Source organism: Podarcis melisellensis, assembly GCF_964234715.1.
Source record: "Podarcis melisellensis genome assembly, chromosome: 7".
In the NCBI taxonomy this organism is placed as follows: domain Eukaryota; kingdom Metazoa; phylum Chordata; class Lepidosauria; order Squamata; family Lacertidae; genus Podarcis; species Podarcis melisellensis.
In genome coordinates this window covers 62,098,186-62,117,865 of record NC_138539.1, presented here as the reverse complement: position 1 = coordinate 62,117,865, position 19,680 = coordinate 62,098,186, and the positions used below count along the sequence as shown (strand labels likewise).

At 42.3% G+C, this 19,680-nt stretch overlaps 1 protein-coding gene across 1 annotated transcript in view; it reads right to left on the bottom strand.

Moving 5' to 3' along the window:
- LOC309373790 (uncharacterized protein) overlaps positions 1–19,680 on the bottom strand; it is an 87,879-nt gene that overhangs the window by 63,676 nt on the left and 4,523 nt on the right. The window contains exons 3-4 of the mRNA XM_081918325.1: positions 15,860–15,948; positions 11,172–11,293 (exon numbers count right to left, since the gene is read on the bottom strand). The gene's annotated coding sequence lies outside the window, so the exon portion shown is untranslated. The remainder of the gene's footprint in view (positions 1–11,171; positions 11,294–15,859; positions 15,949–19,680) is intronic.

Below are 19,680 nucleotides of genomic sequence, written 5' to 3'. Positions count from 1 at the left end.
TGAATGTCTCAGGGTCCACACTTGAACTTTATCTTCTAGTTCCTTTTAGTTTCTGTCCAGTGTCATTACAGTGGTACCTCGGGTTAAGAACTTAATTCATTCTGGAGGTCCATTCTTAACCTGAAACTGTTCTTAACCTGAGGTACCACTTTAGCTAATGGGGCCTCCCGCTGCCACTGTGCTGCCGCCACACGATTTCTGTTGTCATCCTGAAGCAAAGTTCTCAACCCGAGGTACTATTTCTGGGTTAGCGGAGTCTGTAACCTGAAGCGTCTGCAACCTGAAGCATCTGTAACCCGAGATACCACTGTACTGCAATACGAACATCCTGTTTTCTGTATTAAAAGGTTTTGGTGGTTTTTTTTAGCCATTTGGTAGTATGCTTCTTCAAATTAGAATATTTTGAATGTGGGCACTTCAATCAGAAAAAAAACAACAGTGCCAAAACACAACAGAACACTCAGACAGTACATTTTGAGTTGAGAGCCAAAACAAATAAAATTAGGGAACCATTTCCATCTCATATGGTATACATAGCTGCTCAAGGTGCTTGCACTTCCTTAATGTAAAGGGAATTTCAAAGGGGACTGGCTTTACAGGCAAGCAATGCCTAGGATAAACATCAGAGGCTAATTTAAAGCTCTATAAAAAATACTCCACCATGTACAGTATATCTGATAGGGAGACATTAGTTTTTACACTTTGATTGAAAAGTTAAAGGGGGAAGCGGTTGTTTCTCAGAGAAAAAACAACTTTTAAAAAACAGCACTCAGGCATGCTGCAAGCAAGGATGATTGAACCAGAGGATTTTGTCTCTCACGTGGCCAAGCTAAATCCTGCAAAAGCAAACTGCACAGAGTGTTTTCAATCATTATACCTCAGTGGAAAACTAAAAATCAAAAGTGGGCAAGATCTAGGAATGAGCACTAGGAGCCTCCTCCGCCCCCTGACCGGCCGCCTGCCTAAATCACACCAGTGCGCTCCCTCGTCTCTTTAAAGCTCAGCTAGAGAATGTAATTCACACCTCTGTAACATTCGTGAACAACTGCTGCAAATTCCCAGTTTGCAGGGCTTCCTGTTAAATCAAGAGACAGATAAAGTATAGTTTTATTCACAATTGAACAAGCAAGCCTTTAAACACATCCTGTACATATAATCCATTTGCCTATCCTCTTTCCCTCTTCCCAGTTTCTCTTCTGCCTGCCAGAGCCATTTCAAGATGATCTGCAAAGACCAAAAACAACAACAACATTTCCTGCTCCCTGCTAACCCCAAGTAGTCAGATGTTCCAAGATCAGTTTTGGACCAGAACTGAAAATAAAGATGAAAGGAGTGAGGTATGGGTTGAACCTGGGGCATATTTAGGAATTGCAAGACTCTCTGCAGAGGGGGAAATAACAATATGGGATGGGTAGCTAATGTAAAGGAAATCTGTTGACCTGCACTTCAAGAGCCAATTAAGGATTGTAGGGAAGCCCCTTCCCTCCTGAGGGTCCACAATTCTGATCAGGTAGATGTTCCATATCCAGCCCACAGGACCCACAGCCCAGAGCAACTGGTCTCAGGAAATGCCCATCATCCTGTAGGGATGGTGTAAAACAAAAAAAGCTAAAAGCCCCTAAGGTGTTTCTTGATCCTGCAGGATTATTTAGATGGCTCTGAGTGCTGATGGTGTTGTATGAGATGTACTAATGATAATGTACAAAAGCAAATCCCTTGGAATCATAGAATGGTAGAGCTGGATCCCTACCCCAGGGGTCCTCTGGTCCAACACCCTGCAATGTAGGAATCCTGTCCACAACTGTCCCTGTGTGGGTTCGAACCACCAACTTTTTGGCTAACTGGCAGGTGCACTGTCCGGCTGCACCACAAGGGGGCCGTTTGGTGGGGGAGCACAGCTTGATGGATCCCTATTCTTTGCCAACACACTGCCATGTTTAAGATGAAGAAGGGGTTCTCTTTGATGATTTTGGGGGTCTTCTCACCTTCCATTGTAGCATATGAATGCTTGCTTGCTTGCTTGCTTGCTTGCTTGCTTGCTTGAACTGACCATTGGCTATTGTCTGGGTGGTTGGTGGGAAGTGAATTCTAAGACACTTGTCCTGGAGGCACTTCTAGCATTCGTGAATATATGAAATTCCCTTATACTGAATCAGGCCATTGGTTCATCTAGCTGTCTTCTCTGCAGGTCTCCAAGATCTCATGTAGACAGCCTGGCCAATTCTACTATCTGTGTTCTTTTTGAATAGAGATGCCAGGAGCCATCTGCATACAAACTGTATGATCTGCTGTTGAGCGGTGACATCAACCCCATGCTCCTTGTAGTCTCTCTTCTTACAGCTCATACTAACCTGGGTGAAATGGGACATTACAGAACATCTGGATGATATTGAACCGATAGGAATGTTTGTACTAATAGAAACCTCCCTCAAGCTGGAATAAATGACTTTGAAGCCTCTTTCATCTCTGTTGTTCTATGATTCTACAGGTACTAGCATATCCTCTGGAATAATCCTATTACAGTAAATGGGATTTCTTCATAATGAATAGACTCTGAGCTACAACTCTGACTCACATGCAAATTAATATTCCCCAAATATTTGCAGTGCTGCAGCTTAATCTTGTACCCCTTAATAAGAGCCAGAAGCTCCTTACAGCACTTTTGTTTTGTAGCTCTCTTAAAAGGGAAATGTTGGGCTTAACATGATTTTTCTTGTTCCTTATTGTTTATTTGCATCGCTTATTTGGTTTCACCTGAAATGCATCACAACCCTCATGTCAACCATCCTCTCAGCGGGCCTTTGAAACAGTTGTTGCCAATTTGGGGATGAAAAGCTGAGGATGATAGGCAGCAATTTATTCATTACAACGATTCACTTACTTGCATGGAACTTATGAGGTCTAATCCCATCCCATGCACCTAAAGATGGTTATAGTCCCATCCACTGACTTCAGGAAATTGGCAAAGGGCCATAGCTCAGAGGTAGAGCATCTGCTTTGCATGAAGGTCCCAGGTTCAATCCCCAGCATCTTCAGGTAGGGCTTTGTGAGGACACTGCCTGAAACCCTGGAGAGCTACCACCATTCGGTGTAGACTATACTGCACTAGGTGGATCAATGGTCTGATTTGGTATATGGCAGCTTCCTACAGGCTTGATCTGCCATTGGTCATGCTGTGTACCACTTAGTGTTGTGGCTAACTGGTGGATCTGAGAGAGTGAAGTCAACCTTCAGGGATACCAGAAGTCATTGAATTTGGATAGTTATTCATGAACAAACTGCAGAGAACTAGCTTTGGTAAACAAAATGATCTGTTGTCATACTGGCAAGACAGACTGTGCATTTGGGGCATCCTAAGGACAGACATTTGGGACGCAGGTGGCGCTGTGGGTTAAAGCCTCAGTGCCTAGGACTTGCCGATCGAAAGGTCGGCGGTTCGAATCCCTGCGGCGGGGTGCGCTCCCGCTGCTCGGTCCCAGCACCTGCCAACCTAGCAGTTCGAAAGCACCTCCAGGTGCAAGTAGATAAATAGGGACCGCTTACCAGCGGGAAGGTAAACGGCGTTTCCGTGTGCGGCTCTGGCTCGCCAGAGCAGCGATGTCACGCTGGCCACGTGACCCGGAAGTGTCTCCGGACAGCGCTGGCCCCTGGCCTCTTAAGTGAGATGGGCGCACAACCCCAGAGTCTGTCAAGACTGGCCCGTACGGGCAGGGGTACCTTTACCTTTACCTTTAAGGACAGACATTGCCATCTCTAAGTCAGCTCCTTACTCCATGGTCACATAGATGCACTTGAGGAACAACCCTCCCCTTAAATCCATAGGGTCTCAAAGCGATGGCTGAATAATTACCTTCCCCATACCCAGGGCCCCTAAGAATGTCCATAGCTGAAATGGAATGAGAGTCTAGGTAACTCTGCAGCATGTTCACCAATACTTCAACTGCGGTTTGAGGCTGACTCAGTGTATATATTTCTTTGTTAAAATTTGAATGGGGAGGAGGGAGCCACCAAAGGGGAGAATGAATTGCAGAAAGTTTTAGGTACCAAATTATTTCCCAATATGCTTTGTGTACATATTAAGCAACAAGCATGAACAATAATTATGGCATTTAGTTCCATTCGTTTGTTTCCTTGAAATGCACCCAAGGAATAGTTTCAGCCATGAAAATGAACCACAACTAAAATATGCCGCTTATCTGCTTTATTGTTCATTTGAAAATTGTGGATCTCCTTTAACTCCAGTTTGGTAAATGTGTCCTTTCATCATATAAATTATATATATGGCACCTGCACAACAGAATCACTCTCCCTCCATCTCTCCCAGTTGCAAGATATCTGAAACCTTATCCGTTGTGTCATGTTGGATTACAGACAGTCAGTTCTATAAATTTTGGTCATCTCAATCCTCATCTCCCCAACTGCCTTGGTAAGATACTCAGACTGAGTTTTCTTGTGTTCTCACCAAGACCCCCTCTACTCAGAGTATTCATTTCAATGGGAAAATGGGGGTGTCCCTTTTTTGTTTATTGAAGAAGGAGAAGGAGAAGAATATACAGGTACATTGAGGCATATTATTTAAACAGAGGCGCATAAACCAGGTTCATATGGCAGAAGCTAAACTCATAAACTAAACTCCAATAGACCTGAATATGTTCATTAACTGGTGTAAGCAAAAAAAAAAAAATCCCATTTGTTTATGGAATGTTAAGGGCAGAAAGGACTTGTGGTATAAGGCCCTTTTCAATGGAAAACATTATTTCCCACCCTTTTTTCTCTAAAAAAAAACAAAAAAAACCTCTTTTATCAAAATGTGTTTTACATGTGAGAGCTTCATAAAGCAGATAGGGAACAGGGCACATGTCCTGTGTAGGCAGTTTCTGGAAAAGAAAATTTAGGTGTGCATGTCAGGGGGGAAAGTGATCATCACCATTCTTATCACTATCCTACTAACCTACGATTGCTGACAAAACTACCTTAATCCTGTGCATGAGATCATCTATAAAGTTTACATGCATACAGAGGTGAGGAGCAAAGTTAAGGCAAGGGAACAATTTGATATAAGTGAATGAATGAAAAAATGAATGAATTTTGTAGGAGAGTCAAAGGTACAGCCAGGAAAAAGAGTTATTTAAGAGTGTGACATGCTTTACAGGCATTTACACAAGACTAAAACCAAATCTGACTGCTTATTCTTGTTCAGGCAGTTTTACCTACGATTCGGACATCTGCAGAAATGGTAACAAATTGGCCAGAAGTGAAGCTGAAACACTGAAACTTTTCCCCTTTTAAAGAAGAAAACAAAACATCACATAGCCTAAATAAAATGTAAAATAGATCTCAGGAAGAATCCTAAGAATTTATTTTTTTTCAAACAGCCAAGATTAATTTCAAATATTTTGAACACACAGGCAATCATTTGCTTCCAATGGATAATTCATTCTGCTCCCTACTTACTCAGTGTAAAATCAATCTGTTCTGTTTGTATGACATAAACAACAAGCAGTTTCACAAGAATGAGGCAAACCATATGTGAAGGTGTTTAAGAAAACACAACAGGGAATACACTGTGCAAAGAAGCATCTGCATTTATTTCAATGTCAAATCACTTGTGTGTTATAAAAAATGAAAGTTTATTGTTTTTGCTAAAAACAATGTCACCACGGCACTGCAGCGCTTACAATTAACTCTTCCTTTCCTTCAAGCTCTCAGATTCATGTGTCCCCTATGGGAAGCAGGTGGAAATAAACCTGATGGTTTTTAAGCACTGTGATTTCAGTGCCAGTTTTAAGACTGATTTCATACACTGCCGAGTACATTATGTTTTAATGGAACTGCGTCACTGACAATGGCTAATTCAGCCTCCCCAACCTGGCACCCCTCTGGAGGTTCTGGCAGGAGCAGTCGGCAGAGCTAACCATCACCAATGTCACTGTGGCTTATTGAGAGGGAGTGGGGTAAGACTGCAGCAAAGTTGGCAAAGTGCAAATGCACCCATGTTGTTTAGTCGCTTAGCCGTGTCCGACTCTTCGTGACCCCATGGACCAGAGCACGCCAGGCACTCCTGTCTTCCCCTGCCTCCTGCAGTTTGGTCAAACTCATGCTGGTAGCTTCGAGAACACTGTCCAACCATCTCATCCTCCGTCGTCCCTTTCTCCTTGTGCCCTCAATCTTTCCCAACATCAGGGTCTTTTCCAGGGAGTCTTCTCTTCTCATGAGGTGGTCAATCTGTCCTTCCAGGGAGGCTTCTCTTCTCATGAGGTGGACAATCTGTCCTTCCAGTGAGCACTCAGGGCAGATTTCCTTCAGAATGGATAGGTTTGGTCTTTTTGCAGTCCATGGGACTCTCAAGAGTCTCCTCCAGCACCATAATTCCAAAGCATCAATTCTTCGGCGATCAGCCTTCTTTATGGTCCAGCTCTCACTTCCATACATCACTACTGGGAAAATCATAGCTTTAACTATACTGACCTTTGTTGGCAAGGTGATGTCTCTGCTTTTTAAGATGCTGTCTAGGTTTGTCATTGCTTTTCTCCCAAGAAGCAGGTGTCTTTTAATTTTGTGACTGCTGTCACCATCTGCAGTGATCATGGAGCCCAAGAAAGTAAAATCTCTCACTGCCTCCATTTCTTCCCCTTCTATTTGCCAGGAGGTGCTGTACATGCATTTGCACTGTGCAGACCTCCCTGCCCTCTTGCACCAGTGATGGGAGGTCAGGTAAGTTTTGCTGCCCCCACAACCTGCTACTGAGCTGCAAGCTGGCAATTCCCATTGGCCACTGGCAGCACAAAAGAGAAACACAACTGAACAAAATTCAAAAAAAATTGTGACCAGGAAAATATAGAGGACAATCATAGCTGAACTGTATTTTTACCTTTTTAAACATAAACTGTATCACTGAGAATGGGGAAAGAATTGAGTTTCTACTAGGAGGTGGTGAGAGTTTTCTGAAGTCATCAAATGAAATGCTTTCTGGGCACCAAAGACTCTTGTCTCCTACATGAGCATAAGGGCTCCTGCTCATGGAGGGAACTGGAACCCAGCAGAGGTTCTGCACTGGAGAATAGGGATAGTTCGGCAATTTCCACCAGCTCCCCACTTTCCTGCAGCCTCCTCCACAGCCAGCGGCATAGCTAAACACTCGGGTGCCAGGTGCGGCCCATACATCCTGCAGCCAGGGGCAGGGCGCGCTGCATGGAGCTTCTCCGTCGCCTCTTCCTCAGCTGTAGGGCAGTTGGAGAGGCGGAGGGCAGGCACAAGTCCCATGCTGCCATTTCAGGGAGCGTGGAACCTGCAGGCGCCCAAACCACCACATCACTCCCAGGAGAGACGTGTGGCTCGGGCACACTGGAGGCCCCACAGTAAGTGCCGGCCCCCGTGGTGTGGCGCCCAATGCCAGCCACGTTTCGTTAAGTTTGTTGACTGAACTATAAAGTTTCATGAGCCCAATTTTTTTATTATTATTATTTTAAACTCATATTTTTGTCATTTTGTCACCCCCCCCTCAGTGATGACACCCGCATCCCTCGCACCCCCTTCCTCCACCACTGTCCACAGCCACCTCCTGCACTGTTCTGGAAAGTTCCTCAGTCATCTGGTGCACTTTTTCAGGGGGCTGCAGAGGGACGGCAGAATTGGCTAGGTGATAGATATAGATATAGATATAGATATAGATATAGATATAGATGCAGGTTTTGGTGTCCTCGGGTGTCTTCCCGTGTAAAAGTTGGGGTGTCTAGGCGACGTTTCGACGAGGTCTCACTCGTCATCTTCAGGCTGGTGCTTTCGGCTTCTTGTTACTGGAACAGAGCAGGATCTCAGTGTTTGAGTTCCTATAAATACTGTTGAGGGGGTGTGGTGTATAGCCTCCAATGTTCTGGGCAGAGAGGATATAGATATAGATATAGATATAGATCACCTTCTTCACTGCGAGTGGAACTCCACCAGGGGCAGCCCAAGACATTTTGGTACCTGAGGCAAACCACAAAATTGTGCCCCTCCTCACTGTTAGGGACAAAAAGCGGTATGAAGAATGAAACCAGGAACAAGGGGGGAGTAAATATCTACACCGGAATCTGCTGCCCCTGTGGCTCCTGCCACCCAAGGTGGTTGCTTCACCTACCTGATGGTTGTACCGGCCCTGAACTCCACTGAGCTCATCTTCAGATCCAGCTCAATGTGCCCGTGAAGTAAGTGAGCAATAGATTGGGCCCTGTATGTCCTTTGGGGTTTGCAGACTCATTTTATAAAGATTTCAAGGCTTGTCCACTTAGGGCTTCACATATTATTGAAGTATGCTATGAATTATAGCATTATGGAGACAAATATTGGCAGTGATAAGAATAGCAGTTTTTGCAATCACTTAAAAAAAAAAGTTTGAGGGAAATCCTGTCTTAAAATACACACTTCTTGGCTCCTGTATTCCAATTTTATGTTATTTTCAATTTTATTTTTTTACAAGGCAAAGATAATGGGGCGCCAGGATACTGAAAAAGCTCAAACCATTTTCAAGGCCATTGTTAGCTGATAATTAATGCAGTACATGTATCACTTTGAAGATGGCTGGTAGTACAGCATTTTACGATAAATAGACTTTATGGGGGGTTTTTTAAAAGCAGGATTTTGTAAAAAGGCTACCCCAATAAATGATTTACCAGCTCCAGTAAAAGATCAAGGAAATTGCTCAGATTGCATCTCAGAGTATCTAAAACTCTGATGTTTATGGAAACCTAAAAAGCTCCTAGACCTAAAGCCCCATTATTTTTTATTTTTATTTTTGTCTCTAATCATCTAACATAATATATTGTTAAAGAACTAGTAGAGGAAGGTCTGGGATCAGAGAAAGGGAGCAGCCCTTCAGAGACAAGTTGGGGAGACAGTGCAGGAGCAGAGAAATGAAGAAGATAAACAATAGACAGCTTAGAGCCTGCCCTTTGTTGATCTCATTGCTACCCAGCATTGCGTAGAATTTTTGTGCAGCAACATACCGGTTTGCTAAGCCTCTGCCTCTAGGGTGCAGAGATGTTATTGCACTACAGTTCCCATCATCCCTGACCACTGGTCCTGCAACTAGGGATGATGGGAGTTATAGTCCCAAAAAAGCTGGAAAGCCAAGTTTGAGGAACCCTGATATAGCCCATCATTATCTGCTCTGGCTGGCAGTAGCTCCCCAGGGTGTTTGACAGAGAATCATTTAGCTATCACATGCTGCTCAAACTTTTGGTAACTGGAAATGCCAGGGACCAAACCTGCAGCTTTCCACATGTGACACGCGCAATGCTCTTTTGCTAAGCTATCATTCCCTCCCACAAAGCCACTGGTCCCTGCTTTCCTGCTAGGGCTAGAACTGGAAACTTCCTGCTCTATAAGCAACAGCTCTGAGTGACAATTCAACAAGCCACTCAGATGGAGCAGGGTATGGGTGGGCCACTGAATAGAGTTCCCAATTTTTGATTTGATAGCAACCTTCCTGGCAGCTGGTGAATCTAAGGTGGGTTAGTGGGATTTAGGGTAGAGCAAGTAAGAGAGTGGTTAGAGCAGGGTGAATCACATAAATAAGAAATAATAATATTTGATTATCAAACAAATATTATTTGCAAAGATCAATCCTTTCTTATAAGGGATGGAACAGAGATTTGATCCCATTCGAATTTAAAAGTGAATGTACATAATTGCGTGGACAGGCGGAGTCCCCAGATCCTGCGCGGTCCCCCCGTCATGTGGAATAACGACTCAAGATTCCCAGGTAAGATCCTCCCTCCTTTGTGTGGGTAGGTAATCCCTCCCCTACCTGGCCTGGTCTCCTTGGCAACTCTTTCCCCCAGGTGGGATTGGACAACTGACTGAGGTAGGCGGAGACCTCCAGGTATCCCACCTGAGGGAAGGCATAGCCTAGCCTATGCTGTTGGAGCCGCTCCAGGTCTAGGGGCTGCACGCGTCCACGCAAAGGGCGCCCCCTGTTTTAAGCGGGGAGCGGTCATTAGCACTTTCAATGCGCAAACTGAAACAAAGCCATCCTTTGACATTCACACCGAATTTTGCAATGCAGTTTTCCAGGCAAGTCGTGTCTACAAAAATCCATTCTATCAGGGGAAACGGGTTTGCATAAATAAATAAATATTAGGGAAATTATGTATATCAAGAGAAATTTGCACTAAAATACTGCAGAATTTTCACGGTGATCTTTTAATGATAAAAATCACAAATAATGGTGTAGAAATGTGGAGATCTGAATTTAAGATTGGAACAAAATGAGAAACAGGAATTGACAGATTCGCCCACTCCTACTTCCTTATTAAACTTCCTCCTGCCCGCTCATCATTTCATAATCAGATTCTGAAAGCAATAGCCTTAATTGTGCTCTTAAGTGCTCCACATGGGGCCAGTGGGGATTGTTTGAAATCATAACTGCCAAGGCGAGCATGTACCTCACGTCTAATAAATCAGGCAGAAAAAGGGGCTGGCAGCATTTTGCCACTTCAGTCACTTCTGTTTTGAAATTTGCAACATGGGTTTGGGTTGGGGAAATAGATATGCACGCCTTATTACGCTGGCATTATTATGCATGTCATCACCTACTCATAGTGGTCCTTTCCTCTCTTTCACTCTCTCTCTTAAATAAAAAAAAAAGGGGTCTAGGAAATGTTTCTGAACAAATTGTTAGCGTTGAAGAGACTAGGAGTTCTTCTAAGATGCTTCTCATAAGGTGGAGCAGGAACTCTGAAGCCAGGAGGAAAGAGGGCGAGAGAGGGGGGGGGGAGGCAGCATGTTTTGTCTAACTGAAAACTCCAGGCAAAACACTAAGGCTGGCAGAATATAAAATAAGGATTTGGCAAGAATCTTGTGGTGAGAGCAGCTACTTGTGCAGCTACTCTTTTAAAAAGAAATGCCCAGGGGTCTTTAATAACCACAAATGGCCAGGAACTCATTTTTATGGCTGATTCAAACGGCATCACTTCCAGCAACAGAAGAAATGAAATGTATTTTCTGATTCCAGAAATAATGAACAGCCCCGGTACTAAATCACCACTTATTTCAACTGTCATGTTTCCTTAGATAGTTTTGCTTCTATTGCCCCCGCCCCACCCTGACCTAAAGAGGGGGAAAAAACCAACATGTTTTGCATAGTTCTGCAGGAGTAAACCAAAAACAAACTGAAAAATCAGTTTGCTCACCATACGGAGAATCTGTGTTTCTCTAACTCCTCCAGATAAGATGTTACACGGAAAGCTGGTTCATTTAGTCCGATCCCAGGACTTCCTTGGCCACACACGTTGCTCGGATCATTCTGGCTCGTCTAAAAATAACAGTCATAAATAAGGGAGATTAAGTGGCCAAAACAATGCACTAGAGATTTTACAACTCCTGTTTGAACGGCCTTGTTTGGGAACTACTTTATATATTTGAAATAATCTAGCGAACTTTGCAGTGCAGCACCATGGTTTTAACACACAAATAGCAAAGGAATTTGGTTAGCATTGACTCACACACTTTCATCTTTGTAAGTGCAGCCAATTTGTCACTTGGTCCTTAAGAAATGGGGAATAAAACCCTAAATGTTCAGCCCGGGCAATAGATGTTTAGAGCAGATAGGATACAAAGTGGCTTTGCACAGTGATGAAACTGGATTTTTCTCTGCGAAATGACTGGCATATAACATAATTGCTGAGACCACTAGGCATTGGACCACCTGCAACCCTGGAGTTGGTTAATAATGTCTTAATATTCTTGAACTGCAAGCCCATCATCCACCAGCCAGCATGGGCAATGCTCAGGGTTGCTTGGAGCTGTAGTCCAGCAATGTTTGGGGATTGGTTCTAGACAACAGTAGTGGCTCATTTGGGAGCAGGGAGTGGAGGCAGTCATGTTCTCTCAGCAAAAGCAGTTCTGCATTTGCTGCCATGTGGATGGGGTGAGGCAGAAGTGAGTCCAGGGGAACTTTGATTAGGCAGCGGTGCCCTTGCAGGTGCACCTGTGGGGCTGCCCCCATCCCAACTCACCCCATCTCTGCCCTAACCAGCACAGCATTGTCACAATTTGCTGCCCCCTTTAGAGCAAGTAGAACAATAGAAATACTGAACTGACCAATCACATCAGTTCGCCCCCCGAAAAAGTCCTGCTCCCCCCCCAAGTCCTGGCTACGCCCATGCAAGCTACCACTGCTGGATGGTATGTAAACAGGAAAGTGGGACCCTCTATCAGGTAATCTTGGTTTTGTAGCCTCACTCCTGTTTTAGGTATTCCAAGTTACTACTGCCCCTTTTTGCCTCTTGAATGGGATATCATTCACATACAAGAAAAACAGGACTTCTAGTTAATGACACATCCTAATCCTGGCATGCTCTGGTCCATGGGTCACGAAGAGTCGGACATGACTAAACAACAACAACAAATTCTCATTGTAATCCAACAGTTTGGGTGAGCCATAGATTACTACGTTCAGATGCAACAGCAAACTATGGTTTGCCTCTGGTTAGAAGTGGATATACCTTATCCTGTATCTTCCCTTGTATTGCAGAGGAAGAGGGGAGGGGAAGAGGGAGCAGGAGTGCCCACTTGGTATTGCAACTGTGGGTGCCTGGGGTCGTGGGTGCCATGCAGCGTGCATGGCCCTAGCACTGAAATTTTGTGGGTGCTCAGCACCCAGGGCCCCAGGGAGTCGGCGCCTATGTGAGGGAGCATGTGAGCCTGCGGCAATCAGAGGTTTTGGCAAAGTCATCTGAATGCAGCATGGGGTTGCACATGCAAGAAGTCTGAGATTTCAAAACTAGTTGCCTGTGCAAAGCGTTGACACACTCTCTGCAAGCTTGTGAGTCAGAATTACAGCGTTCAAGATGCAAAGCAAAAAGGCATTAAAACGGATTATATGTGAACTTCACTGGGTTGTGTTTGATCATGCACATGACTCAGAACCAGATCTTATGTCAAAGGCATGAGGGTGTGGCTCCAGGAAGCTTTTACTTTCTCACAATGATCGCATGGGCATAAGCACTTTGTGCCCTTTAATAACAATACGTTAATAACTTAATTACACACAGTGCAATGCTCTGAACAACATCAAATAAGATGTCACTGTATTGCTCTTTAGGCCAACAAAACATCAGAAGAACAAAAATAGCAGTAATTAGGCTGAGGCATGGAAGTCACTTAGAAGGCTCTGAACATCTCTCCTTCTCCAAATGTAACTTCTTACATTTTCCTCCAGCAAGGGTGCTTTTGTTTTCTGGGTTTTGTTTTAAAAGTACAGTGGACATGACTCAGAGGGAAAATGAGGTGCACTTAAACCCCATTGAAATAAACACCACTTAACTGCTTAGCTATGTGCATGCTTATTTATGAAGCTTTCTCTCCAAATGCTGGAGGTACCTAACAAATGCCAATTTAAACAATCCAAATTTAATAAGTTAACTTAGACCAACTTATTAATTCATTTCAAGTTTATACCACCCTTCAATCATATTCCTGGAGCAGCTAACAAAAGAAAAATAATGTAGTATACATCCACTTACGATTATTGCTCTGGAACTATTTCACTTCATGAAATAATACTGCATTATCATAAATAATAGGACACAGGTGGCTCTGTGGGTTAAAGCCTCAGCGCCTAGAACTTGCCGATCGAAAGGTCGGCGGTTCGAATCCCTGCTGCGGGGTGCGCTCCCGCTGCTCGGTCCCAGCGCCTGCCAACCTAGCAGTTCGAAAGCACCTCCCGGTGCAAGTAGATAAATAGGGACCGCTTACCAGCGGGAAGGTAAACGGCGTTTCCGTGTGCAGCTCTGGCTCGCCAGAGCAGCGATGTCACGCTGGCCATGTGACCCGGAAGTGTCTCCGGACAGCGCTGGCCCCTGGCCTCTTAAGTGAGATGGGCGCACAACCCCAGAGTCTGTCAAGACTGGCCCGTACGGGCAGGGGTACCTTTACCTTTACCTTATCATAAATAATGGGTTTATTGCTCATACAAGCAATGGGTTGGTTTGAGACTTCTATTGGATGGAACTTTCCTAATGGAGAAGAAGGGGGTGTTCTTATCAGGTTCTGCATGCAGGCTTCTCATAGGCATCTGGTTGGCCATTTTGAGAACAAGATTTGGAGGAAATGGGCCATTGACTTGATCCAGCAGGACTGTCTTATGTTCTTATGAAGATAGCCCTTCAAATATTAACTTCCCAAGGTTTATAGGACTTTACAGGTCATCCCTAGCCCCTTGTGTTTGATCTGGTAGCATATTAAATATTAGGTGTTTGGTACCATGCCTACAGACTTTGAAGAAGCATGAACTCAGGGCGAAAAGGAGAAATGAGTTAAGAGGAAGGCACATTTTGGAAACCCTCACCGTGTCAACTCCCACCCGGAAACCTATGTCCACACTGTGCAAGGACGTGTGGATCCAGAATTGGCCTCCACAGTCATGTACAGACTCACTGTTAAGACCATGTTTATGGAAGACAATCTTACTTGACTACAAGTGATTGCCAAAGAAGAGGAGGAGGAAGAAAACCATGCCTACAAGTATTTGTTTAATGATGAAATTCCAGCGATTTTTGGGGGGGAGGGGAATGCAAAAAGAAAGTACAAGAATTTAAAAATGGTTTTTGATGGGTTGGTCCTTTTCCAAAAGAGAATTGCTCAGTTTCACTATCATCTTATGATGGACTCTAAAACCCAAACACACTTTTGAAGGGAGCAGGTAGAAACAGAAGTGAGAATACCCAATAAACCATAAAAGTTCAGCAAAGAAAATAACCAGCTAATTACCACTTCAAAGATTGGCAGGTATTGGTGAGCTGTTAAGGGATTTATTTAGCCAAAGTCTTTGGCAGAGCGGGGAAAAGGTGTGTTCTGAGCCATAAAAAAGTTTTACTGGCATTGCTGAGTTCACAAAATGTCAGCAGTTTTCCTTCAGATGCACAAAAAAAACCTCCACTGCAAGTCAAGGATGCCTTTTGAAATCACTGCAATTTATAAGGCAATTGTAGATATAGATGATAGACAGATAGATAGATGATGATGATAGATAGATGATAGATAGATAGATAGATAGATAGATAGATAGATAGATAGATAGATGATAGATAGATAGATAGATAGATAGATGATAGATAGATGATAGATAGATGATAGATAGATGATAGATAGATGATGATAGATAGATAGATAGATAGATAGATAGATAGATAGATAGATAGATGATAGATGATAGATGATAGATAGATAGATAGATAGATAGATAGATAGATAGATGATAGATAGATGATAGATAGATAGATAGATAGATAGATAGATAGATAGATAGATAGATAGATGATAGATGATAGATAGATAGATGATAGATAGATGATAGATAGATAGATGATAGATAGATGATAGATAGATAGATAGATGATAGATAGATGATAGATAGATAGATAGATAGATGATAGAGATAGATAGATGATGATGATAGATAGATAGATAGATAGATAGATATAGATAGATAGATGATAGATGATAGATGATAGATATAGATAGATAGATAGATAGATAGATAGATAGATGATAGATAGATAGATGATAGATAGATAGATGATAGATAGATAGATAGATAGATAAATGATAGATAGATAGATAGATAGATAGATAGATAGATAGATAGATAGATAGATAGATAGATAGATAGATGATAGATAGATGATGATAGATAGATAGATAGATGATAGATAGATAGATGATAGATAGATAGATAGATAGATAGATAGATAGATAGATAGATAGATGATAGATAGATAGATAGATAGATAGATAGATGATAGATAGATAGATGATAGATAGATAGATGATAGATAGATATAGATGATAGATAGGAAGAAGATAGATAGATCCTTACTTTGCTATATATACCATGAGCTTCCTTCACTGGGACCAGATCACAATTCTTATCAGACAAACCAGAGTTGATTGGATATGGCTCATTTCCTAAGCAGAGAAAGCACAACAAATATGTAATTCAAATGGCTGAAAATATACTTGTTTCCATAATCATATTAGCATTAGCAAATTTTAAATAATTTAAGATTTATATCTTTAGCCTCAAGTATGCCGCCTGTATAATTCTCAATCACTTGCTTATAATGTTCACAAACTGAAACTAGTAATGACAACAACAAAAATACAGGCACAGCGGCCTACTATCGCTGATGTACAAGAGCTGGAACAAATGCAAGAAAACAGATTCAGGTATTAAACCCATCAAAATTATGTGCTTGCTTGCTTGTTTGCTTTTTTGCTGGTTGCTTGTTTTGGGAAGAAACATGCAGCACTTAACCAACTGTTGCATGAGATGCTTTTTCAAAGGCATAGGGTTAGCAAGGGACCCAAATTTCAGTAGTAAAATTCATGTGTCTGTTCTGTTTTGTTTCTCTTCTGTTTTGTTTCTGGTGCCCATGACATTGCTGATGATGAATAAGTAGAACTCAGATAACTCCCCTCTCATGCATTCAAAGTACACATGAGGGGAATGGCGAGGCTGTGCAGGCTAGCCCTCTCCTTACCCCACCGAACCCAGGGCAGATGCAGGGCCGGATTTGATGAGGCTCTAAGCTACTGAAGGTAATGGGACCCTTTATATGTCCAGCTGTCCTTTGTCAGAAACAAATTGTACTGTTTTTTCTGTTGAATATATGCTATATGGTAATTTATGGACCTAATAAGTATCTAAAGCCATTTGCACATAACAAAATATGTATTTTATCAAAGTAATTGTTGAACTGAAATACAATTAAGAAGTATATTTATAGTGAAATACAATTAAGAAGTATATTAATAGTGAAATAATTATTAAGCTCTAACTTAAAATGATTTTTTTTTATTCATGTATATCCAGTCTTTTTTTCTTTAAATTTTTTGGGGCCCCGAAGAGAGTGGGGCCCTAAGCTATACCTTGTTTAGCTTATACAGTACCTTGGGTTACAGATACTTCAGGTTACAGATGCTTCAGGTTACAGGTTACAGACTCAGCTAACCCAGAAATAGTACCTCAGGTTAAGAACTTTGTTTCAGGATGAGAACAGAAATTGTGTGGAGGCAGCACGGCAGCAGCAAGAGGCCCTTATTAGGTAAAGTGGTACCTCGGGTTAAGAACAGTTTCAGGTTAAGAAGAGACCTCCAGAACGAATTAAGTTCTTAACTCGAGGTACCACTGTATGTAAATCCGGCACTGGGCGGATGCTTTCAATGTACATCTTAAGCAGCTCTTAGTGCACATCTAAGTATCATGGGTATCGTGAAATGACAGCCAATTGTTAGTCATTTAATCTATTATTGCCATATTTCCACTGTGTCATATTTACAGTGGTACCTCGCAAGAAGAATGCCTCGTAAGACAAAAAACTCGCAAGATGAAAGAGTTTTTCGTTTTTTGAGTTGCTTCGCAAGACGAATTTCCCTATGGGCTTGCTTCGCAAGATGAAAACGTCTTGCAAGTTTGTTTCCTTTTTCTTAAAACCGTTAATACCCAGGGAATCCGTGCTTTGCAAGACGAAAAATTCGCAAGACGAAAAAACTCACTGTATTAATTTATTGCCTCAGGTGACAGAATCATTGGATGGGTAACGGGTACTAACACCTTGATTTGGAAGGGGAGGCAGTTACTGCTTTGCCTTAGGTAGTGAAACGTCTTGGGTGGGTGAGCTTCCTTGAGGAAAGTTTTCCATAACTGTGACCACACAACAGAAAAGGCCTAGTAGTCACCCACCATTACTGTTCACCATCGGGTTACCTCAATAAGGACTTCTAAAGGAGGCTCCCAAGTTCTGAAAGGCAAACCTACAGGTCAGAACCCGGAAAGGGGCCCTTTTGTTTGAGAGTTTCCTTCCCCCTGCTTTTTTCCCCTCCTGTTTTAGAAACTGAGCAACCATTGCTGGACGACACTGGTGGCGGTGGCTACTGACAGGAGGGAAACCCCTCCACCACCTGTGCTGTTGTGCCACCATTTTATAACACTTCCTTCCTTCTTCAAAGAAAATTAGGTCAGTCTGTAAAATATTAATTAAAAAGCTAGGTCTTAGAAAACTTAAGAACCTAAGGCGAGTCTGCTGGATCAGGACAATGGCCTGATGTCTCGGACAGTGAGGTAGAACATAGCTTCCATGGTTAGTAAGCATTGCTGTGTGCTTCTGCCTCTCTAGCAACAGGAGAGAGAGAGAGAGAGAGAGAGAGAGAGAGAGAGAGAGAGAGAGAGAGCACTCTTCCAGATGACCTGTTTATTGAGCCAGTGTGGTGTACTGGTTAGAGTGTTGGACTAGGACCTGGGAAACCTGTGTTCAAATCTCCACTTGACATGAAGCTCATTGGGTGACCTTTGGCCAGTTACTGTCTCTCAGTCTAACCTACCTCACAGGGTAGCTGTGGGGATTCACTGAGGAGGACAAAAATAATATTTGTTGCCCCAGCCACTCCATGTATGCCACCTTGAGCTCTTTTGAGGAAAAGGTGGGGTACAAATGCAATAAATAAATAATCCGATTTGCTTGCACAATGCTTGCTTGAAGGTTAGACTATGGTCTTTACTGAACATTCATTCTCATTTGTTTGCAGGGACGTTATATGACAACCAGCATTGATCCCGAATTCATCCTGATTTGTTTTGCAGTGGTTGTTGTACATCTTCCCGTTAATCATTTGTTCATCCCAAACTTTTCAGTGTGTTTTCTCCATCACTCTCCCAACCACAAATACATGTTTTTTAAAAATGTATTTGTGGCACCAGCATGATAGGGTGGTTTAATCCATATTCATTGAGTAAACCTAAATTTCTCATATGAGTTTCCACAAAATACAGAGAGCATGGAGATGAAGGGGGAAAGGGAAAGAAAGGATTGGTATGCCTGAGTGAGACGTTGGAGAGGAAAACAAATTGAATATACTGTTGCTGAATTATTTTCCTGTGGGCGGTTGTGCTTTGGTTGGTGGAGGGTTTTTTTTGAGCTTGTATTCTTCCCTTTATTTTCTGTATCACTGAGCTCATTACTTTTAACTCTAGATAGATTTCCTGGTAAAACACAATGTACTTCTTCAGCAGCCATAAACTGTGAGGAGCTGCTTAAATTAAAGATCAATAAAAAAAATTACAGGAGGAGAAAAGAAAATGTGTCATAAATAAAAAAGAGAGATGCTCTAAAAAAAAATGCTGTGCAATTAAACACAATGAAAATCTGAAATGAAATTAAATTTTGTTATAATACATTTCCCATTCTTTTCTTCAAGAAAATTACCTCAGAAGTGGATGGGATTTCTCTTCCCCTCCCCCTCCCCACGTAATTTAAATGTTAAGCGGCCAGATGTGTGTCTCATGCTTGAAGAGTTGAAGCTTTGCATTATTTAGCATATTAAGATTCACAGAATTTAAAAAAGGCTTCCTTTATTGCCTGAAGGTTCTAATTAAGTAAACCTTAGCTTGGTACATTTAAAACTTGCAATACAAGAGATTTTGCTTCTTTCTCAGATTTTTCTTTCTGTTCTTACTACAGGCACATCAGTATAATAAATGTGGAAAATACTTAAGATGCTATAATTTTTCTTTGGCTTGAGGAATTAAACCTATCTATTACTTTAAGAAGATTTTAATAGGGCCAGCAATCAGAAAGACATCTAACGGCTCCAGACGACTTTTTTTTTTATCATAGGAGTTTTTCATAGTTGCTAGAGAGG